Source organism: Sminthopsis crassicaudata, chromosome 2 (genome assembly GCF_048593235.1).
Source record: "Sminthopsis crassicaudata isolate SCR6 chromosome 2, ASM4859323v1, whole genome shotgun sequence".
Lineage (NCBI taxonomy): Eukaryota > Metazoa > Chordata > Mammalia > Dasyuromorphia > Dasyuridae > Sminthopsis > Sminthopsis crassicaudata.
Window position 1 is genome coordinate 194,359,565 of NC_133618.1, and position 25,749 is coordinate 194,385,313.

The 25,749-nt window shown below is 33.1% G+C and overlaps 1 protein-coding gene across 30 annotated transcripts in view; it reads right to left on the reverse strand.

The window, feature by feature from the left end:
• The window catches only part of MYT1L (myelin transcription factor 1 like), a 693,632-nt gene that overhangs the window by 574,450 nt on the left and 93,433 nt on the right, over positions 1-25,749 (reverse strand). For 24 of the 30 annotated variants that reach the window (XR_012486139.1, XM_074288020.1, XM_074288037.1 and 21 more), the window contains one exon: positions 11,623-11,715. The exons of 5 other annotated variants lie outside the window; for them this stretch is intronic. The gene's annotated coding sequence lies outside the window, so the exon portion shown is untranslated. The remainder of the gene's footprint in view (positions 1-11,622; positions 11,716-25,749) is intronic. One more of the 30 variants, XM_074288021.1, reaches the window with a different exon arrangement.

The following is a 25,749-nucleotide window of genomic DNA, read 5'->3' on the forward strand; positions in this document are numbered from 1 at the left end:
TCACCTTTCACTTGGGGAAACAAATTTACATTGATCAGACATATCAATATATGTACATTAATACATATATATGTGGATGTACACATATATGCATACATTCTATGTAAATTTTATGTATATGCATATATAATAAATGAAAAATAATTTTAGTTGTGGTAGGGAGCACTAACAAGAGGAGAAATTAATAAAGATCTTGCTTCAAGTATGGATATTTAAGTTGAAGTTTGAAAGGAGCTTGTGTGTGTGTGTGTGTGTGTGTGTGTGTGTGTGTGTGTGTGTACTTTAAGAAGTTTTTTTTTTATTTGATGCCTTTTCTTATATTTATTCTATTTTATTCAAGTCCATAATACAACTTTCACATTTTTTCCCCTACAGCAGAAACCTATGCATTTATATAATTGAAGAAGTGAGTAGTATATTTTTATACTTGAACTAATTGATAACAATTATGGGTAAGCTGTTTTTGTTTCAGTGATGACAGATCATGTTAAAGCTGGAAGATATATTAGGGATCATCTAGTTCAAGATCCATTTTTTCACAAGGACAAAATGAAGCCTACATAGATTTGTTGTTATCCCTAACCAAACCCCCAAATGTGTGTCTTATTATTATGGTAGTAATGCTGAATTTTTAGGTTATTATGAGTGAATGACATATTAACAGAGATGGCTATTTTCTTTTTTTGTTATACAATTCTGGCAAAAACAATTCAAGTAAAGTTCTACAAAGTCCTTTTGGCTATGATCAATACTATTTTTTAATAGTTACTACTTCCCCATGCCCTCCAATTCAGACTTCACAATGATTTAGTGATAGCTATGATTATTGATAATACCTGGAAACATTGAAGAATCTCCTTTAGAAGCCTGACTCTTCTATGCTTCAAATACTTCCCTATACAAAGGCTCCATCCACATCTCTAAACCAGACTATTTGCTATTGTCAAAAACTGTACATACATCTTTCTTTCCCTTTAGCCTCTGAAGTCCCTTCCAGCTCTGTGACTAAGATAAATCAGACACATTATTAGCGAACATTATTAAGGGCCTAACTACTATGTTCCAGAGACCGTATTGTTGTTCAGTCATTTACAATCCTGTCTGACTCTCTGTGATCCCATTTGAGGTTTTTTTTGGCAATTCCTTCTTCAGATGAGAAAATGAGGCAAAGAGGCTTAAATAACTTGCCCAGTCACACAGCTAGTAAGTGTCTGAATTCAGATTTGAACTTCTGACTTCAAGTTTAACACGCTATCTACTGTGCTGACTACCTTGACAGGGGAATCAACTAGTTGGGATTTAAACCCAACTGTGCAGAGCACAATGGAGTAGCAGTTCATTATCTTAACTACTCTGCCATCAATTTCTCTGTTTGCAACTTTTCCAGTCAGTCCTACTAATATCCAAATATATGTTATTTGTCTTACCTGCTTCCTAGACTATCTGTTGCTCTATAAGATGAAGGTAAGAATTGTATCTCCTCTGTCACCTGGCCCATTGCTGTGGCTACAGTAATCATGTAATAAATGTTTGCTAACTGTAGTCTCAAAATATAGATATTATAAAGGATATATTAATGATATCATATTATGATGAAACTCATACTCTATATCACATTTGGAGTTTAAATTTATAAAGAGATATCTTGGATAATAGGGACCAAGCAGTGGGCAAAGAGCAGCATTTCCACAAATGCTATTCTAAGTAATCATCTTATTACTAAATGACAACTGGATATACAAAATAATCTTTCAGCAGATTCATTCAGCTTTAAGCATCTGACAAATGTCAAATGTTTATTACATGTACTACATACAGATGCTCTTAAGCTCCTTAGTCCAATTGCATCCTCTAAAGCACATGTGCTTGGCTTTACCACCTTAGGTCTTAATCCAGCTTTTCCTACTGTGGGAATGCACAGCTGGGAGCAGCAAACATTATAAAGCCTCATAGCCCTCTGTTGCATAACACATCCTAGCACAGCTGTGTGGACTGAGTTTTCACACCTTGAAGCAGTACTAGAAGTTCAAACAATGAACCCTAAATAAAGCAGTACTTTGAGAAGGAAGCATATGCTATCCAGTTCTTTCCCTTATCCACAAAGATTTTGGGTTAATGAAATTGAGTTTAATCTTTTTATTAATACTAAAAATCTAGAAGTAAGGATATAAAATTTTATAAGAAGTAGCATGTGTTTAAGAAGATAGGAAAACGGATGTTTTTTTTGAATATTTCTCTCCAAAAAGATAAAATGTTTCAAAGTTTTGTTCCTTCTAGTAACTGACCTTTAGTTAGTGATGTAGAAAACTTAACAATAGAATGACCCATTTTATGAGAGTTCCTAGTCATAAATTTTTATTTTATATCTCTACTTCTAGATGTGTAATATTAATAAATGAAACCATCTGTATTTGCAAGAAGCTTACATTCCATGGGAGAAGATAGCAAGAACCATGTGCCTATATACAAAATAAATATAAAAAAACTTAATTCAAAGAAATTAAATAAAAGGTAGTATAAAAGAAAACTCATTAGTAGTTGATAGGATCATGAAAAGATTCATGCAAAAAGTAGTACTTAAATTATGTCTTAAGAGAAGAGGGGAATTTTAGGTGGTATAAGATGAAAATTTACATTCTACTCATAGGAACAGTCAATCAAAAGTCATGGAAAAAGCAGATGGAATGTTGTATGTGAAAAACAGAAAAAGGACCAGTTTGGCTATATCCTAGAGTTAGTCAATCAATAAACAACTTTTATAGCCTTACTATGTTGTAGAGACATGGAAGACCATAGAAAGTGCTCAGGATATAAATGAGAAAAAAATAACAGTTCTTGTTCTAAAGGAGCTCACATTCTAATGGAAGAAATATTTAAGTTTAATACGTTTGTGTAGGGAGTAGAAGAGAGATTGAGACAGACCTGTGGCCAGAGGAGGGATTTGACCTGATTCTTGGAGGATTCTGGAGAAGCTAAGAAGTGTCAGTAAAGGAATAGAACATTCCAGGAATGGGGTTCCAGACAATTCAAAGACACAGTCATGACATGGAGTGGAACAACAAATAGATCAATATATCTGAATCACAATGTACGTGGAAAAGACCAAAATGAGAGAAGATTGGAAAGGGAAGAAGGAGATACAAGGCTATGAAGCATTGGGAATTTTTTTTTTTTTTGCATTGGGAATACTAACAGAAGACTTAATGTTTGACCCTGGATATAATAGAGAGCCATTGAAGCTTATTGAATGGGGTGGGGTGAAGTGGAAGGATAACAAAGTCAGACCTGTACTTTAGCAAATCACTGTCAGTTAAGTAGAGAAGGATGGGTTGAAGTGGGAAGAAACTAGTTAGAAAGACCAATTAGAAGACTATTTAAAAAATCTAATTAAGATGAGAATATAAACTAGGGCGGTACCTGTGTGAATGGAGAGAATGAAAGTAGAAACAAAAAGATTTAAAATTGAAAATGGTGTATGACTGTGAGAGAGGATTCAATATTATAATATGGGAATCATCTGCAAAGGTATGATAATTAAATTCATGGGACTGATGAAAACACCAAGTGAGACTTGTATAAAGAGAAAAAAGAAAAGCGTTCAGGACAGAACTTTAGGGGACAGTTATTGTGTGTTAACAGGATTAGAATGAACAGACAGGTAGGAGAAGAACCAGAAATGAGTAATGCTACAGAAACTTAGAAAGGAGAGAGTATCCCATATGAGATGGTAATTAGTACTGTCAAAGGCAGTTGAAAGAGATGAGGACTAGAAAAGGCTTCATGTAAAAGGGTTCTTCTTGGAAAGAAGGGCCACCTCTTCATCAGTAAAAGGAACGAAGGAGAATATGGTAGGAGAACATTAAGGGTATATGTTAAACATTGAGGAATGAGTCCAGTTCAGAGAATCTTTGTTGAGAAAGAGAAGTCCTTTGGTGGAGACAGATCATTAGATTTTGCAAGATTTTCCCTTCAGATTAAAATTTGTAGTCAGCAATGCCATTGTATCCTGGAGAAGAGAGAGAGGGCGGAGGAGGAGGGAGAGAGGAAAGAAGAAAAGGGAGAGGGAGAGGAGGGAGGGAAAAGAGAGAGAGGGAGGGGAGGGAGAAGGAGAGAGACACAGAGAGAAACAGAGAGAGACACAGATGAATAAGAGCCCTGGTGGGGTGGTGTTATTGCAGGGGTAGCAGGAAGTTTGTGCCATGTGCCTATTCTCAAGGATAGCTACTGGAGTGCTGGAAGTAGAGCAGGGAGAACATGAGAAGAGGAATGTACAGGGAATCCCAAAAGATTGGTTGGGGCCTCAAAAATTAAACAGAGGAGTTTATATTTGCCTCTCAAGATAAAAGCCATTGGAACTTATTGCATAGGGAAGTGACATAGTTGGTCAGTAATTAAGGAAATAACTTTAGCAACTATATGGGGGTTAATATGGAGTTCAAGGAGAGACTTGAGATAGGAAGAACAATTAAGAAGTTAAAATAATATAGCCAAGACTAAAGTGGTGGCTCTATGAGAAGTAGAGATGTTTTGGAGATGAAATTTATAAGATTTGGCAACTTATTGAATATATAATATTAGAAAATGATGAATTGAGGTTAATGTCAAGGTTATGAACTCAAGGGATTGATAGAATGATACTACCTATAATAGAAAAAAAAGATCAATTTGGAAGAGGGTTGTATTTAGGGAAAAGAATGAGTTCTATTTTAGCTATGTTGAGGCTGAAAGAGCTCCAGAACATGTAGTTTGAAATGTCCAAAAGATAATTGCTGATGATGAACTGGAGCCCAGGAAAGAGACTAGAGCTAAATATATAGATTTGGGAGTCATTGGCAGAAAAATGATAATTAAACCCATGGGAATCCATGAAGCTACTGAGTATAAAAAGAAAAGAGTAGGGGGCCTAAGACAGAGCCTTGGGGAAACTCCACTTTTATGAAACAAGTTCTATATGAGGAACTAGTAACAGAGACTGAAGAATGGTCAGATAAGTAGAAAGAGAAGCAAAAGAGTAAGAAAGCATGAAAACCTTTATCTAGTTTTACTCTAGTACAGAGAGAGACTAGAAAAACTCAAAAGCTACTAGAACTGGATTAAAATGTTACTGGAAAATTTTTAATGAAATAAATAAAAATACAATAAAACCTTTGTTATTTTTCTTGTTCGGTCTCTCAGTTATGTCTGACTCTTCATGACCCCATTTGGGTTTTTTTTCTGCAAAGAAACTAGGCTGGTTTATCTTTTTTTTTTCTCCAGTTCATTTTGCAAATGAGGAAACTAATAAATAATGTTAATTTGTAGTTTCCTAAGTCAATATTGACATCACTGCTGTATTAAATTGTGAATTCTGTGAGAGCAGGTATTGCATGTTATATAAATTTTATATTTCTACCAATGGCTATCTCAGTGATTTTCATGAAATAGGAGCTTAAACATTTATTGATTGAGTTAGTAGAAAGATTATAATAGATGCCATATCCTCAGAGTGTAAAGAGGTGCTAGATTATTTTCTTCTGCACTAAATAATGCTAATCTGCCATTAGTTTTTGAGTTCTTATCTTTTTCCTATACTTTTCTTTTTTGTTATCATTAGACTATTAATTATCCCTATTACTTCACCAATATACTCTCTTCTAATTTGCTAGTTATATCTCCTAAATTCAAGGTTAAAGATTTTAGAGCTTGGAAGGAACTTTCTATTGAACTCCTTCATTTTTATAAATTAAAAAAAAACAAAAAACAGGCAGAGCATTGTTAAATGATTTGTTCTGGGTCACACAGCTAGTGAATATGTGAGATGTGATTTGAATACAGCTATTCCTAATTCCAAGTTCAGTGCTCTATTGTGGATAATCTTCCATGTAATCAAAATGGTTCAAGTTTGGTATATGAGTTTTAAAAATCTGATAATAGTCTCTCTTGCATAAATTATGTAATTGAGCTGTGGAATATGCTTTTTGTAATATAATGGAGGAAAATGGTAGATGACAGTATAGTGTACTGAAGTAGGAGGGAAAGGTTTGAATTCTAACTGTGTTACCACTTGTGTAACTTGCTTTTTTGTGTTGTATATCATTTTTCTTAACTGTAAAATAGAGGTGGGGTGAGAGAGGGATTAGATTTGATGAATTTTAAAGTGCTGTCCAATTTATGATCCTAACATCTATTTGGTCTACTAAGGCCTTTTTGATTACTTTTTGGTCTTCAGTCATATCTAAGATTGGTAAAGTTGCATTATATACATATATACCTATATATCTATGTAGGTATATGGGCATATACATATGACATTATTCAAGGTAGATATGAAGCCTTTAATCACCACTCTTTGAGATCGGTCATTTAGATGATCCTGAATTCACCTAACTGTAACATTATCTAGCTGATCTACCTATCATCCATCTATCTATCTATCTATCTATCTATCTATCTATCTATCTATCTATCATCTATCTGTTTTCCTCTATATTTATATACTAAAAATCACCCTCTCCAAACTTATCTAAAGGTCAAAAATTAAATTACCAATAGGATAATTCTGTCTCTATGATCTTCATGTTGGCTAACAATATTTGTAACTTTCTTTCTTCCCTGTTTATATCTCTCCTTTAAAAAGATCACTATCAACAACAGCAATAAAAAGAGGTTAGAGAAGAAAATATTAAAGTAGAGCATATAACTTGTACATTTTCTATCTGGGACTATAATAAAACAAATTCTTGTAATGGGGCCCAGAGTAGGCAAAGAATAGCTGTTTTCTTGCTAATTAATTAAAAACTTGTTTTTATGAAAGGGCATTTGTGTATTAGTTATAATTATTGAATGGAGCTACTTAAAGCGGATTAATTTTGGCATGTGAACTAATAATTTCAATCTAACTTGGAGACAAAATAAATAACACTGCTAGTATGATACCAGAAAGAACTAGAATATCTAGTTGTTACTTTGAGCTCTGTAGTTGATTTGCTATGCAGACTTAAGAATGTTGTACATGCCTCTATTACCAAATTATATTTTCTATAAAAAGTGATAATTTATTGTTATGAACTTCTTTATTGGAAAAGAAAGCATCCTACACTATAAAGTAATAGAAAGATCTTTAAAAAGGCCACAAACCCCCCCAAAATCATTTACATATTTAATGAAATATGCAAGTTAATGACTTTTCACTAAACAGGTACAAACTCTTTCCCTCAGATATACTATGTCCTTCCCTAACTCTCACATTGTACTTTACGGATAATGTTCTCTTTTATGCACTTTGCATACTGAATTTTCAATAATAATTTAAAGCCCAATTCACATGCCACTTTTTCCACGAAGTGTCCTCTAATTTCTCCTTTATCTTCAAATTGATAATAGATCAAAGATGTAGAGGTAGAGGGTAATTTGAGGCCAACTTCTATTATCCTTTCCTTTACCAATGAGAAAATGATAAATGAATTAAATAATTTGCCCACTATCACACTATTTTGAAGTAGAATATGAATTCAAATCTTCCTGACTAAGTAATTATCACGCATTTTGTTTTATGTCTATCTCAAGCAATTGCAAGGTAATATTGATTATTAAGTGTGTCTTAAATGTCTACTTGAGACTACAAGTTGAATGAGTTCAGTGAGGGTAGCACTGAATCTTATCTGAATAAAATATCTGAAGAACCTGGTAGAATGTGCTATAAAGATAAATATTCAATAATGTTATTGTTGAATGAAATGAATGAATGAATATAAAAAGGAAAATTCTAAGTTGGAATTCTTATATTTTATATGCTTTTTTTTTCAACTTTCTTTCTCAATTTGTCCTCAATTCTGTTTTCTCCATGATAATTTTACTTGGTTTCTACCATCTAAGCTTGCTTCTAAGTCGTATTTTATTTTTTTCTTTTTGCCTCACTTGGCTTATGGAGATGTTATTTAGTTATATCCCCCACTTTTTTTTCTTGTGCAACAGATTTTTTTAAAGCTATGTATATACATTTTACATTTATCCCTGGCATATTTTATCTTGTTAGATTTGTTTCATCATTTTTGCCTTATTAAGATCTTTTGTAATCCCATTTCTGTTTACTGACAGTTTATCCCTGTCAATTTCCTGACTTCCACAGCAGCAGGCTTCATTTATGTCACCAATAAGCATATAGGACAGAATAAGGGTAAGGGAGCATTACTATTAAAGACATCCTTCAAAGTGGATAAGAGCCCTTTAAACACCACTCATTGGAACCAGTCATTTGGATGATTCTGAATTCATCTAACTGTAACATTATCTAGCTGATATTTTTCTTTTTAGCCTTCATGGCCATTTTGAGATACTTTGCCCAAAGGTTGCTGAAATCTAGGAATGTGTCTGTAATATAGATACTGATCTAAATATATAAATATAAATATATATAAATATATAAAATAAAATATATTTTATTACTAGAAGCTCAAATTGCTATGAAACTATTTAATATTATACTTTTAAACTGGATTTTTAGAAAAAATGCTTTCCTCAAAATTTTATTTTCCAAAAAGTAGCATCTTAACGATTTGGGTGGAAAAGCTTTGCAACATTGAGCAATATTTCTAATTGAATTTTGTAATGTCAAAAATATTACTCATTTTCAGAGAATTACATAGTTGGAAGGGACCTTAGAGATCTCAAGCAGTCCAAATTTCCAATATAGAAATCAGGTGATCATATATTATGTACATATATGGAAATCAGATGCTATCAGAATGCTTTTACTACCAAGTTCCATGTGCTGATTAAAAAGGAGCACAATTTCCAGGCCAATGATGCCTGGTATCTGTGCTTTATTTAGTCACAACACATTGCAAGCAAAGCTTTATGAAGGAGGTGACATTGGAGCTGAGCTTCGAGGTGGAGGGATAAGGCAGATGGCATCCCAAGAAAATGAAGAATGTGAGTAAGAATACAAGGGTGAGAATGGGTGGGGAATATTGGATAGTCTGGTTTGAATAGATCATAGAACGCATGAAGGGTAGTAGTATAAAATAAAACTAGAAAAGTAGACTAGAGACAGTTTGGAGAGCTTTGAATATTAGGATAAGGAGTTTATATAGTTAGAAAGGAGGAGAGACTGAAAGTTTTTGAACCAAGGGTAGTGTGATCAAGACAATTAGATTGAGGAGAGAAGGGAAGAAGGGAAGGTAGTTAATAGGTAATTGCAGGAGTCAGGATGAAAATTACTAAGCCCTGAAAATAGGTCAATGTGAATGGAAAGGAGAAGACAGATTCAAGGAGATATTATAAAGATATAATTAATACAAATGGCAAAATTATTAGATTAGATTGAGCTTTAGAGTGGTTAATGACTATAAGAGGAAAAGATAATAGATTTAGAGTTAGAGGGGATTTTATAAATCATTGCATCAACTTCCTCATTTTGATGATGTAACAAATTCCGAAAGGTTGTTACTTGTCCAATGTCAAAGTAATACAATCAGCATAGCCAAAATTAAAATCTAAGTTCTCTGACTCCATGTCACTTTTCCCATTACAATTGGGATGACAGAGTAAAGTGTCAAAGTTGACTATAAAAGTATATACTTAGAATAGTGGTACCATTACCTACATAAAAGGAAGCCAGAAAGATAAGGAAGTTTGATGGAATGGATGATGAATTTGATTTTAAATATGTTATGTTTGAGGCATTAATAGGATGTCTACATGAAGAGGCCTATCATGTAGTTGGAAGTGTTAGTGCTGGACATAAATATATTTTTGAGTTCTCTTCATTCCAATGATTCTTGAAGATTAGAGTAAAAGTCATTAAGTGATAGAGTCAAAGAAGAGACAACTAATTGCTAAGGAAGAAGTTAAAGAGTACTTATACTGAAGAGAAGGGAAAAGGAATAAAAGTCACTGTTGTTTGTCCTTCATTCTTGAAGAGGACCATGAAATCAAGGAGGTGATGCATGACATGAAAATTAATTGCATTTAAGTGAGGGAGGACTGTATAAAGTCACCTGCTTCAGTTTACCCTCTAGAGCCATTCATGTTCAATGGGACTGGAAATGGCCCTGGGATGCAATGGGAGACCTTGGATTTTTAAGTTAAGATCTTCAGCAGATTTTAGTTTGACTGAGGCTACATCTATTCAATAATTAAGGCTAGGTAGCAATTGAAGCAAATAATCTCCTCTCTCACCTAGTCTAAGAGAGAGAGAGAGAGGGAGAGGGAGAATCTAAATAAACAAATCTGGGAGGAGAAGACCCTCAGAGTTTCTGGCCAAAGCAGAAATAATTGCTATTTACATTCAATCTGGGTCAATCAGGACCCAATAACCAAATGGGGTGTAGTCTAGGACCTATTGATGGCCAGTGAGAATCAGATTAGCTTTGATTTAAGGCATGGTCCTTAAGAAAAAATCTAGTCACTCTAAGGTTGAGAAGGAATGACCACACTGGTTGGAGGAGAAATCAAGAAAATTCATTAACATTGTAGCTAAGAGAAAAGAGGGCATTAAGAAGCAGATATGTGTGCAAGATCAATTTCTGAAGAAATTTCAAGGAGGATGAAGACAAAGTCAGAAATTCTCGATCTTGAATATAAATAACACTAAAGTAAAAAGCTTCTTCAGCTTCTTCAGTGGTATTGTGACTGCATTAGATATAGATAACCCTCTAATCTTCCAATGATACAAACTGGAATCTATCTTTTGATTTATGGGGTGATTTTTATGCATGCCCTAACATGAACTCTCCAATAAAGACCATCTAAGCTCACTAGAAGTATCTATCTTCTGAGACAATTATGTAGTAGTGCAATAAAGTGCTAGACGTGGAGTAAAAAAGACTTGAATTCAAATTAGGCCTCAGTCATTCGAATCCTGAGCAAGTCATTCATTTAACCAATGTCTACTTTAGTTTCCTTAACTGCAAAATTGAGTGTATATATGTATTTGCTGAGGCAATTGGGATTAAGAGACTTGCCCAGGGTTACATAGCCAGGAAGTGTTAAGTGTCTGAGACTCGATTTGCACTCAGGTCCTCCTGACTTCAGGGCTGGTGCTCTATCCACTACAACAACTAGCTGCCCCTCAAGATGATACACACACACACACACACACACACACACACACACACACACACACACACACATAAATTTTAATATGTTTAATATATATTCCATTACTTACCTTCTAGGGGAGGGGGAGGGTAAAAATAAGGAACATAAGGTTTTTCAAGGGTCAGTATTGAAAAATTATCCATGCTTATGTTTTGAAAATAAAAAGTATTACTACAAAAAGAAAAAAAGAATTAAAAAATTGAGATGATAATACCTCCCAGGGTTGTTGTGACACTCAAATGTAATAATATTTGTAAGGTGATTAGTATAGTGCTTGTTTCATAACTACCAAGCACTATACTAATCACCTTACATATATTTAATATATTACTTGATGATATATTAATAAATACTTGATCTCAGTCTTCCTCCCTCATTAAAAACAAACAAATATTCTATGAGTAGCCATGGAGCACTTGGAATAAACTATTGGGTATTCCCTTCTCTTGCTATATGATCATCTCATCTGCTTTTTGTTGATGTTGTTTTTTATACCATTATTTGCATGCAAGTAACTATTGGTAATATAGTGAGTCTACTTACATACACTGTGTCTCTTCACTGTTCCTTGTGCCATCCACAATTTTGATTGCTCAAAGATTGTAGCATTCCATGTTTTTCTCCCATAAAGCACCACTAGAAGAACATTAGTATTTTAAAAAGTAGTTTTTTACACTAGGAAATAAACTAGAATTATTTATGCTATACAATTTCTCGAGTGAAATCCAGCTCACTCTTTTCAATTTTATATCCAACTCATTTCCCATCTTCAGTGTTGGTCATTAGTAAAGTTAATAATGGAGTAATTCAAAGAATTGCTCAGACAATTTCATATTGGAATGTGAACAAGAAATATTACTTAACAATTTGTTTTTTATTTTGTATGTTGATAGATCTATTTTGAACCATCATATATTTCAGCAAATAAGCCCTTTGTAGTATTCTGAGTCTTGGTGAAATGAGTAAAATGCTTTACTCGAACAAGAGTATAGGGATTTTTCAGCTGCAAAAGATATTCTAAATGGGCTCTAAATAGAACCTATCCCAAGATAGTAGGAAACTATTCTTATAAATTTAGATATCTCTGTTAATGACTTGCTTAATATTTGTGGATTAAAAAAATTCCTAAAGTTCTAGTTTCAACTACTAGAGAATCTTGGACGATCTTGACATATATATGATAATACCTTTTTGGACAAAAGTCTTTAAAATTGTATTTACTGGACAAAATACTTTTCATTAATGATCCATTAACAAGTTGTTTTTAAGGTTTTTCCCTATGCCTTTTTCCCCTTGTCTTCGCTGAGTTCTTTCCAATTGTTTAGTATCTTTACTTTTTTCATATTTTGAAAATTATAACTCCATGTTCACTATTTATTAAATTACTGCAAGATTTTTTTTCTCTATGCACTTGGTCAGGTCCAGCTGTTCTTTCCAACTTTATATTTATTGCCATATCTATTCCCTTACATATTATAATGCTTTTTTCAACTACAAAAAATAAGTTGCTGAATAAAAATACTTACAGATCTGTTCCAGTTTTCATGTATTTGTTCTCCCAGTTTCATCTATATACACCTTTGCTATTAACTGATTTAATTGCATTGTGCAGTTTTCTACAGACTTGTTTCCCCTTCAATTATGAAGATGGTCTCAGCAAAATATCATATCTGCTGTCTGAGAAGCATCATGGTCATGTATAGAGAATCTAATCAAACATAAGTTGGTTCCTAGCAGATACCATCTTCTGTGATAGCAGATATTGCTTAGTTATATAGTGACTATTCTTTAGACTTTATGCAATTTAAACTTAGACACCTATGCTTTTTATCCATTTACCATTCATAACCAAGAATCGTTTTCTGAGTCTCTAGACAATCAAAAAAAATGTTTAAGTACTCGAAAACTAGTATCTGGGATTACAAAACAAAGTATTGTATATAGGAATGAAATTAATGGATGAGGGTTGGTTAAAAGTTATAAGATTTTGCTAAATTGAAAAGCTGTGAAATTTAAGCAATCAATAGTTTGAAGGAACATTTCCATTAAAATTTGGAATTATGAGCATGAAGAAAAATCATTGTATAATCTGCAAAGATGTCTCTCTCTTTCTAAATGCATAGCCATCTATTACTATACATTGATAAAAGCCAGAATATAAATGAGACATTTTTGTCTGGAAAATAAAATTTTTAAAAAGTCATGTTAATTTACTGAACAAGGTTATCTTTCTCATTGCTCTTCCTCCATCTAATTTTGGATTTAATTTGTGAGATAATGGCATCTACAGCTGAAGCTCAGAGTTAGATTGAAACTCAGAATCTAGGCAGTTATTTTCCATCCAATATAAGGAAATGATTGAAAAATACTGAACAAGAAAGTGACAAAAGCTAAAAGGGGCAAAATTTTTCTTCTGGTGAGAAATATTAATGACATATTAATAATTTATCCTATGGATAATATGCTTCAGGGATTATACAATCCTATTATGGCATCTCATATAGAACAATAATCAGGTTATGTTCTATTACAGAACATGAAATTTGAAAGTGATTTATATAAAATATTTGGAATTCTTGGAAAAAAATGAATTTAAGGAAGAAAATCTATTTTAGCATTATGAAGTAAAAAGAGCACTGGATTTGGATCAGAAGGTTTGAATTCAAATCTTCATTCTTATTATCTAAGCAGTGGTCCTCAAACTTTTTGAATAGGGGGACAGTTCACTGTCTCTCAGACTGTGGGAAGGCCAGACTATAGCAAAAACAAAAACTCACACTCTGTCTCCACCCCTCAACCCATTTGCCATAACCGAGGGGGCTGCATAAACATCCTCAGCAGGCTGCATCTGGCCCGTGGGCTGTAGTTTGAGAACCCCTGATCTAAGTAATGGGTAAAGTTATTTTAGATCTTTAAGTTCCTTTATAGATAGTCAATAAACATTCATTAAGCACCTGTTATACACACTTTATTTTTCTGGTAAAGACTTTTACTCTTAAATCCCCAAATAAATCTTATGCTTCAGACATACAAAAGATGATTTAGCTCATCATCAACTAGCTCCAATTTGCTTTCATCACTCTGCTAAACTTGCAATCACTATTAATCTTTCTGCTTTAGTATCTTAGAGTATGTTGCATTTCTGCTCTTTTCTTATTCTCAATCTTCAGTCCTAAATTGCACACTGTATTCCAAGTAAAAATTTCATGGTTCTTAATAGGGAATATCTAATAACTATTCTAAAATGGAGTGTTTTGTTTGAAACATAATCTGGTCCCTGATTATCTACCATCTTTTTTTCTGGAAGTTAAAAGCTCTTGAGACTTTACTTTCAAATCAGACCAACTTTATACAGGGCAAAAGAGGGAGATTTCCAATTGCTTGAGGGCTCTAATCCTCCTCCTCCTCCTCCCAATATTTCTACAAGTTTAGGAGTCCTCACTGCTTTGAGTTAAGGCATTATTTAGGGAAAGAAAGTATGATAAAAATATTATCAACCATTAATATTTGAACTAGCACTGAATTGAAATTCAACAAGTATTAATTTAGTGTTTAGTATTTACAAAGAATGTATATGAATGTTTGAATTGAAAAAAAAAAACCCTTAAGTTCTTACTAGTGCAAGGTATTGCTTTAAGTTAAGACAGATTGACACAGCTTGCAGTAATAAATGGGAGTTATTGTCCTGATCCCTATATAAACTTCCAAATTTAATTGAAGAGGATGGAGCCAATGCAAGGAATAGTTTGCCCTGCTACAGTGGTGCTAAAAAATTTGGTACTTCAAAGGTCCCTCCCTGATTCAGTGCACTCAGTTTCATCAAGAGAGGATGTGTCCTTTACCCATGCCCATGGGAACAGATTTATTAATGTCATGAAGCTGGTTATGGGGCAAAAGATCTCCATGGAATGCACCCCAATTTAGGTAAGAGAGAGAGACATAATCTTCTGGAAGATAAAGAACTGTCAGACTGAAGGGCAGCTCCAATATTTCCATCTTTGGCCAAAGTTTTAATCATATAATTCTGGAGAAAGCTCTGTGACACAGAAACTGCTCTCAAAGACTTTATAACAAAAAAAAAGAACAGAGAGGGATACAGAGATAGCAAAGAAAAGAACTGAAAAGAGTACAATGCTGGAACATTTGGGTGGATATTTCAGGATAATCAAGCTTCAAAGCATGGATGCTCCCCAGAAGGCAGATCTAGGTAGGGCACCATAGAATGGAGACAAAAGTATAATGATGAACCTGGTAGGGGAGTCTATATTTTTTATGACTATATTTCTTTTTAATAACAGTATGACTAATGTAGGTGTTTATGTATTTAAGATAGAGGACATGTCCCTACAGGCTCTTTCCCTTATTTCTACAATGTTGGAAACCATCCAGACTTGTCCTAGATGCTATGGGGAAATATGGGGTTCCCTAAAGGGAAAAAAAGAAACCTGCTTCAATTGGTGGCCTTGTTTGCCAGGGATATAATAAAACTTTCCATAGGCCTCTGGTTTTGACTTAGTCTACTTCCATCTAGAAGAGTGTTTTTAAACTTCAGATGTATAGCTGATTCATATTTTAGCACCTGTTTTTGCATCATCATCATCATCATCAACAACAACATTTTGCTTTAACTTGTGATTTCCTCTTTGGAACTACATCTGCTAAGGGAAAATACTTTTATGTAGAAAAGTAATTTTCTTTAATTCAGAGATAGTATTGTCAGAGTTGGGACCTGAACTGAGATAGTCTAGTGTCCAAAATGTACCCTCTAACTCTGGGATTCTTATTATATGGTAATAAACTAATTTTTTCATTAATTTGATCCCTGTATTTCACTCTAACTGGTTTCTTTTGTAAAACTATATATTTTATTTTCTGGAGTTACAAACATTGAGGAGAACCTAAAGCTTCTAAGTTTTATATTTATTTATATTTATATTTACTAATATATTTATATATATTATATATTTATAAATATATATTTATATAAATGTAATAATATATTTATATTTACTAATATATATTTATATTTACTAAGAAATGTGTCTATAACACACAAAGTTTGGAGCCCATGTTCTTACTTTTGTTAAGGACAAAATTACAATGTCTCCCCTAACGATATATTATATGTAATATATGTAAGGCATCCCTGTATTATAGGATGTCCCAGTAAACTATTAGACTTTAATAGCTAAAGCTTGCATCAGGACTTTTAGGGCTTCTGGAACATTTTATATATATATATATATATATATATATATATATATATATATATATAATAAACCATAGATAGTAAACAGATAAATATTATAATGTATAAACCTTGTGTTTCTCTAAAGAGAAAATTTTCATTAGTATGATTACATAATTTCCTGGATAAAGGGACAGATACATGACAAAATAACTTGACTATGATCATCCAATTCAGGCATCATTTACAATTCTGATCTTGAAAATCATACATGCTAGATTTGCCTCCTGTACTTTTCTATAATTCAACCATATCTATTAAGATATAATTTAATAGGGATATATGTAATATCTATTAGATCAGGGAAGTATATTAAAATATCACATATACATATTTGTCTGTCTATCTGTCTGTCTGTCTATCTATCTATCTATCTATAACCACTGAAGAAAGATTTTTTTTTCTCAGTGGACTAAGGGAATAGGAGGAAAAAAAATTTACGATAGAAAGCTAGAAATAGGAATTGTTAAAGCACATTCACATGAAATCACTTTATTATGAGTTTACTTAACAGTTTTACTTTTTTATAGGAGATCTCCATCAGAGTTAAACTAATACATAAATGTTTACCATAGAAAAACTGTCAGGAAGAGAAAAGAAAAAAATTGAATCAGCTGGCTTGTAAGATAGTAGGTTCCTGTTTACAGAAGGTTGCCAAAAAAAGCTAGATGACTTTATTGAAGATGATCAAGAGGATCATCTTCTAGATCAGGTATGCATTGGGTTAGATGGTCTCTGAGGTTTCTTCTGGCTTCAACATTCTATGAATCATTTTACTTTCTAAGAAATCACCATTGTCCCAGGAAACCTAGCTCAATATATTAGTGCCATTTGTTTTTTATTCAAAGATTTTATATGCATGAGAAATTTCTCCTCCTGACAGTAATCTTAATCATCCTACAGCTATTATAGCTCTACTCTATGATGCCTTATCTTGGTGTGGAAGTGAATTTGTGATCTCCAAGAGTATCCTGAAGGAACACAAACTTGAAAGCTAAAGAGTCTGTGAGTAAGTACAGGCTCCATGAAAACTTTTGTCTACTAGCTTTAGACTAATGAATTAATTTCAGAAAATTTTACTGCCATGTACACTGTCTCCAGAGCAGAAGATCTGAGTTCTACTTTTATCCGGGTCTCAGTTCTTTGTCTTACAAAATGTGGAAGTTGAGCTAGGTTTTCTTGGAGGCTCCTTACCAATCTATATCATTAATCCTTGAAACAGAATTTGACTGCTGGGTGAATTTTTTTTTCTCAGATAAAGCAACTCATGATGACCTATTTTCTGCAGAAAGTTTGTTCCTGTTGTTCTCAATTCTAGTGGTATTTTTCTGAAATTGTCTTCCACTAATATTCTCTTTATTTGTGTTTATTTCATTTTTCCCATGTGACTGTGAGTTTCTTGAGGGCAGGCATCAGGATTCTCTTTCTGTCTCTGTGTGTCTCTGTATCTCTTTGTGGCTCTATCTCTCCATCTGTCTCTCTGTCTGTTTTGCTCTCTCTGTCTCTCTCTGTCTCTCTCTGATATCCTCAGTACTTAATGCAATACCAAATACATTTTAAGCACTTAATAAATATTTGCTTTATATTGCTTATCATTGCAATAAAGGAGCTGTGATCTTCCTCAATGAGATCGCCTTTCACTGATAAGATGAAGTACCCACACAGACTCTTGAATTAATGAAATACATTTCTTAGAACTCCTGAGGAAGAAACCTTCACATTGCCTCTTTATCAGTGACAACTTCAGTCATGTTTAGGAATAAGATACAGGGCATATTTGACTCAGAGTATAGAATGATATGTTAATTATTCTTACTTCAGATTTTGTTCCAAAAATGAAAGCATGGGGGGGGCAGTTAGATGGTGCAATAGATAGAGCACCGGTCTTGGAGTCAGGAGGACCTGAGTTAAAATCTGGACTCAGACACTTAACACTTATTAGCTGTGTGATTCTGGGCCAGTCACATAACTCCAATTGCCTTGCAAAAAAAAAAAAAAAAAAACAAACAGAAATAAAAGCATGCTTTCTAGTCATTAGGATATAAGTATTTATAAAATACTTTTGTTTGGTGCTAAGGATAAATATTTTTAAAATTAAATTATCTATTCTTAAGGAGGATACATCATTGCAGAGTAGATTTGTCTTTCAAATAAGTAATTTAGAATCTTATTTAATAAGGACTTTATTATTTCTACCACTAAGATTTAAGGAGTTAAATTTTTCTCAAAAATTCTCAAAGCCACCCAAATGGCAAATATGTCAACTTGTCAACAATGTAATTTGCTCTAGTATTATAAATGAGAATGACTGGCATTATAGAGCATCCATGATGCCAAACATAAACCACATGTTACTATCACAATTCCTTATTTTCTTATACCTTAGACCATCTATACTTCCCATTTACGGTGTATAATACCATATAACTGATCAAAACTAATTGTTTTCAGGCTAAGTGCTTTAGAATTTGGTTTAGCAAAAAATATATTTTTTGCTATCTCACCTAAAATTAATTTTCTCCTGAATTAATTTTTGTTTTATTTGACAGTCTACATATATTTTATTTAGTGTTCTTATAGGAGATTTAATGAGATTTTCATTTCTTTTTTATAACTGTTTCTAAAATGGAATATATCCCCCTTGAATCTATAAGACAAACTACCTTCAAAGTAGATTTTGCAATTAGACTTAGAAACATTTATTCAATCATCAAATTGATCCAATGACAATGGGAATTGTTCTGACTGTTTTGTTGTCTCATTTTAATATCCCCTGAGATGGTGCTCCCACCTCCTCTTCCTCTGGGAAATTTTTCAATCATCTAAAAGACCTCCCTGTCAGGGATCTTCTCTGACACTCTGTCACAATGTTCTTTTTCAGAATTTAAGACCATTATTCCAACTAACTAGTTCTTCTATCTTTCTCCCTCCTATTTATGCTCTCTAAGTGTATTGAAAGTTATCATATTCCCCTTAAGTTGCCACCATTTGGCCAACCTTTTCATAATGTCTTTGAGTTTAAAGATATTAGTTGCTTTTATTCCAGTTCTTCCCCCCCTAGATTCTGACAGTTCTGTGATAATCCAAAAACAATACATAATTGAGCTGGTAGAGATAATTTTTCATATGTATTTATAAACTAGTCTTTCCTAGTTTTTTTTTACTTATTGCCATATAGTCATTACATTGAGAAATGATTTCTTAGCATATTATTACTGTTATTTTCAGTTGTGATTTAAAATTGTTAGTTAATTTGAGTCTTAGAGCAACTCTGTGAAGTAGGTATTATGGATATTATTGCCTTCATTAAAACAGAACAACCCCCCACCCCACAAAAAAAATCTTAGGTTCAGAAATGATGAGTGATGCTTCATAGTCACATAGCTAATTAGCATTAGAGATAGAAGTTTAAACCCAGGTCTTTCTTATTTGAACATACTATCCATCATCCTAGTCTGCCTCTCTAACCCAGTTTGATATCCTTCATCTCATTAGATCATCTTGTTTGCTAGTGTTAGGAATCTGATTAGGGATTTTCTGTGGTGTTCTATCTCATTCTCTCTCTCTCTGTTTTGTATATTGAGGAAAAAGGGGATTATTATTTGTATTTTGTAGTTCAGTAATCTCTTCATCCTCAAAGATAATTTTAACAAATTTAATTAAATTCAGTTTAATAAAAATCTGTTAATTTATTAATCTAAGAAACATAAGACTGTAGAAGGGGACATTTTAGCCCAAGGGTATGGGTCAAGATCTGAAAGCATAGATTTGGTTAAACCTTTGGGTAGTGTGTAGAATATAGAAAGTACAATTATGAAATAATGTTGGAAAAGAAGGTAGGGGACATATTGTAAAAGACCTTGAATGTTAGAATAACTTAGTAAACCTTAAAAGGTTATATAATGAAATATTACTCTCATTTGTATCTCTTTTCTTTTTTGATCAATTTTTCCTTCTCAGACTCTTTGCTTGATCATAGTAGATGTTATGCTCCTTAACTGTGGATAAATGCTGAGGTTCTTCTTTAGTCTCTCTTCTCTCATTATACATTGTCTTTTGGTACCCTTATAAGTTCCCATGGGTTTAATTCTTGAAATGAACCTGCAAATTATATACTCATTTCTAGTTTCTTTACTGTGTGCTAATACTGTAGTATCAGCTAACTGTTGGATTTTCAAATAGTATATTCTGCAGTCATCTTAAATTTATCATGTCCAAAATGGAACTCATCTTTTTGTCCAAACTCCTTTTCCAAATCTCCCTATTTCCTATCTGAGTGAGGGTGAGACGCTGTAGATGATACTAAGATTGGAAACCAGGGTGATTAGACAGATGGTGAGGCACTTAACAGAAATAGGGAGATTTCCAGATACAAGAGCCTATTTTTTGGTCTCTACCATATCTTCCATGTCTCCCTCCTTCTTTCCATTCATTCTTGTTCAAGTCCTCATCATCTCTCAGCCAGGTTATTGACAAGAGTCATTCAATTGGTCTCTCTGCTTCCATATCTGTTTCACTCAATTATCAAAGTGATTTTCCTGTAGCACAGATCTGTTCACTCATCTCACTGTTCAACTCTGGGTCCCTTCTAGAATCAATATAAACTCTTCTGTTTGGTAGTTATAGTCCTTTACAAACCTTCTGTCCGAGCCTTAGTGCTTATTACTTCCCACTATGTAGTTAGAGTCAAGTTATACTGACATTCTTGCTGTTCCTCACTTACAGAATTTCATTTTCTACCTTCTTATCTTTGAACTGACTATGCATCCTCCTTATATACTCATCCTCCTTATATATGTCTCTTAGAATACCTGATTTCTTTCTGAACTCAGCTCAAGCACCACTTTCTACTTGAAACCCTTCTTGGTTTATTCTTCCCTTGCCAGATGTGTTATCCCCTCAAATGCTAGTCCTATCCCTCCCTAGTTTGTTTAGCATATGTTTTCACACAATATGTACACATGATTATATTATACAACACATGTAGATGTATTTATATACACATGTACATATACATGCATGTACATATATTTGTCTCTGCACTCAAGAAGCTTACATTCTATTGGGGAGACAAGATATACATGTATGCCTATGTACAATGCTTTACATATATACACACATGCATATATATATATATATATATACACACACATATGTGTGTGTGTATCTTGTACAGGATTCTTGAGAGCAGAAACAGTTTCATTTTTTCTTTATATAGTCAGTTTCTGGTACACACCAAATGTTTAATAAATAGTTTCATCACCAATTGAATTATTAATACAGGGAAAATAATTCTAACAATTATGGCTATTTAGCATTCTAGTTTATCAGTATTTTGCTATTCTTCACTTCCTTATATAGAATACAATGAAATTGTTTGTTGGGAAGATCATCAGTGAAGAATTTCTTCCTGTAAGAGATCTTTTATAGTCTTGTAAAAATTTAAATATAAAAATAATTTTTAGGTTTTGAAGGGAAGTTGGATTAATAGAGTGGAGTGTAATAAAAACTAAATTTTAGCCTAGCCCTGCTTTTGACTGGATGGGTGATATCAAGCAAGATCCCTATATATGTTTTTAGTTTCTGTATCTATAAAAGAGAAGTAGAGAGAGAAGCTAAAAAAATGGTTAGGGGGAGCTCTAGTGACAGGATGATTTAGGTTCCTACTGACACACTGATACTGTGATTCTGTATAAGTCATTTAGCCTCTAAGTATTACAAAGGTGGGGCTTCTTTACCTGAAGTCCATAATTAAAAATATTTTGATCATTGGTTTTCTTTGTAATCCTATAAGTTTTAATTTATTTTATGCTTTTAAAAACAATTTTCATAAAGTTCATGAAACTGCCTAAAAAATTCATAACACAGTAAAGGTTTTAAACTCTTGTCTAAAGCCTTAAATTATAAAGGAGTTGCTAATATGCACAGGTAGAAGGAGTTTCCTCCAGATAATCCATAAGGAATTGGAAACTCATACATGGTCAAAATATATATAGGGGACTTGTTTGATATCACCCATCCAATTAAAAACAGAGCTAGGCTAAAATTTGGGTTTTATTACACTCCATCCTGTCTACTAGTTCAACTTCCCTCTATTCTATCAAGATTTCTAAATTGTCTTTTACTCTGCTGAAAATTGAAAGTTAGAATGACTTCTTTATTATCCAAAATACCCAGAAAAGTTGTTCTGGCTAGCTGATGTCTCTGATTATCTGAATTTCATAATATATATGTAACATATATACATGTAACCTCTTGGTGTTCCAGGCAATTCTTGGACTAAATCGCTGAGAAGATATTGACCTTCATTGGCAAAGGGAGTTTGCACACCTTGGAAATCCATATATAAATGAAATTATTCACCTACTCCCTGTCATCTATACTTCTAACAAGAAAAAAAATTGATCAGTCAGTTCAAAAAACTAATCAAACTAAATGAAATAAACAGTTTTACTAATCATTTTTAAACACAACTGACCAAATGTTTGCAAATTTTGGACCTATAGTTTTGATCTATGTAGACATAAGCCCAAGATGGATGACCTGAAGAAAAAGAAGTAAAGAAATTTATTCTGACTATACCCCAATATAGAAAAAACGTGTTTTTCCCCAGTCAATTTAATAATAAAAAGTTTCTGAATTCACCTAATTCTGTTTAATAGGCCCCTTCTGTGAGGATTCCACACAATATCAAGGAATGATCTGACAAAGTAATCAGTTATATAGATTGCTTGTTGCAAATATGGACTGTCCTGAAGTCCAGCAGCCGGGACTATCACACTGGTGATAATAAGCATATTCTGTCTTCTACTTAGCTTAACATCCAGCTTTATTGACCTAAGTGTTTAGTGTTGAGCTTCAGTCAACACCATTCTTCAATATCTTGTATAACAATTTTACAATGAATAGAGAATAGAACTTTCAATTACACTTATGTACACACATAGATATCCCATCACCCTACACTACTCTGACATTCTAAAGGCCAAGGGCTGAAATATTCTTTGTGTTTCCCCTCTACAATCTAGACTCAAAGTCAAATTAACCTTCATGAAGACAATTGGCTAGACACTTGCATTTTTTCTAACTGTAGATTGTTAGCAATTTAACTGCCTTTGAATCACTAAATTAATCTGAATGCATGATTCAAAGACTATGGGTAGAAAATAATAAAAATAGATAAATTCAAAACTAGTTAATCAGACTCAAAGAGATGTTCACTATCAACCTGGAAAGAAGTCTCCATTGGAATCATTACAGAGATCTGTGCTTGTCTGTGTACTATTTATTTAACATTTAGCAATGACCTGGATAAAGGCATAGATACTATGGGTATAAAATTTTCAGATAACATATAGCTGACACATGAGATGACAAAACTTGAATTCCAGAAAACCTCACTATACTAAGGAACAGACTGAAGTAAATAAGATGAAATTTAACAGGAATAAATGTAAAGCAAGATACTTAGGTTCAAGTAATCAACCCAACTAGTACAAATTAGGGGAAAGGTGATTAGAAATAAGTGTATTTGAAGAAGACACAGGAAAGTTAATGGGGAGCAGTTTCAATAGGAGACAACAGTGTCTTGTGACAAGTGAGGTTAAGAATATCATAGTCCTAGGCATTTGTTCACTATACCATTGTCAAATATGTGGGACATTGTATACAGTTATAGGTAGCACATTTGAGAAGGAACATTCATAAATAAGAGGATATTCTGAAGGCAATCAGGATATTGAAGGTCCTTGTGTCCATGCTATATGAAGACATGATGAAGAAACTAGATATATTAGACTTAGAAAAGAGAAATGGGGGCTTAAGACAGGAGAGGCATGAAAACTGACTTCAAATATTTGAAAAACTAATGTAGAAAAAAGATTAGTTTTTTGGTTGTGCCTAGAAGGTACATAAAATGATTAGAAGTTATAAAGAGATAAATTTAGGCTTGATGCTGGGAATAAGGAGAGGCAAATTTAAAAGACACATGCCTTATAATTACATCTCTAATGGTACAACGGAATAGCGTGTTTCTCCTCACTAAAGGTTTTCAAGCATAAATTAATGACTACTTAGATATGTTGAAAAGAAGTTTCTTTTCAAGTAGCAGTTGGACTAGATGGCTTTGGAGGTCTCTTCCAATTTTTTAAATTTTGTCATCACTTACTAAAAACTTAGTGAGAAGAAAAAAACTTAGTAGATAGAGGATTACATTTGAAGATGGGAATCCCTGAACTTAAATCTTGCCCTAGACTGAAATTTGTGCAAGTCATTTAACTTTTCTGACCCCCTTCAGTTTCCTCTTCTATAAAGAAGAATAAGTAATATTTGTAATGATAATACCTCACAGGGTGGTTTTGAGTATTGAATTAGGGAAATTTTGAAACTCTACATAAATATTAGTTATCTCATGGTTTCTAAAGTTTTTGAGAGCAATATTTGACAGGGGACTTGAGGGTAGATAGCATGTGAGTCACAGGTAGGTGGATGGGGGATTTGAAGGAGTGATGAATATTTATTCTGACTCATAACATTTCTTTTGCACCGGTTTTGATAGGCACATCCTCTGATGTGAAATCATCTCTTTGGCTAAATTGGAAACTAAATGAAATTCAAACTTTGAAATGACATGAATAATCCATTCATTTATTAATCAGCAAGCATTTATTAGGTGCCTACTATATATATTCAAGGCATGATACTAATAGATATAACTTGTACACAGCCACTGACACATTCACACTCTTAGCCACTTACCTCTTTTCTAAACAGAGAGAGGTTGTTTCCATTTTACATATCCAGCAGACTGAACTCTATTCCCATATGAAAAAAAATACACATAAAATCAAATAGAAACAGTGAAAAAATATGAAGTTGTCTAAAAACTAAAGGCTACAGAGGTGCTTTGAAATGAGAAAATGAGTAGTACTTTATGCAGTAAAGATTCTTTTTCATTATCTCCCTTCTTTCTACATCTCTTATCTTTTCTTGCCCTCATATTCTCTCAGTTCCTTCACCCAATGGGATCTGGTATCACTTGGCAGTCCTAGACTGTCTCAACATTTTTAAAAATACATAAATACGGTAATTATTCTGTCTCTCCTCCATGCTTTAGAAGAGCTTTTCCAAAGCACACACTTTCATTCTTGTCCTCAAAGAACTTTATAAACACTTAATTCTCACATGTGGTCCCTGTGTGTTCTTCATCATAAATACTAACATTCTTCCAAAATAGGTAATTTAATATTTTACGGTTTTGTAACTAGCTATTCAAATATCTTCCTTGTGCTTTGAAAGATATTTCTTTTCCTTAACATGAGCTGAACTCTACTGAAATCGTAGCAGTACTTATGTTATATTTTGACATCAGAGAACTGAAATTACACTCCCATTGATCTCAGTTTGTAGTCAATAATAACTTA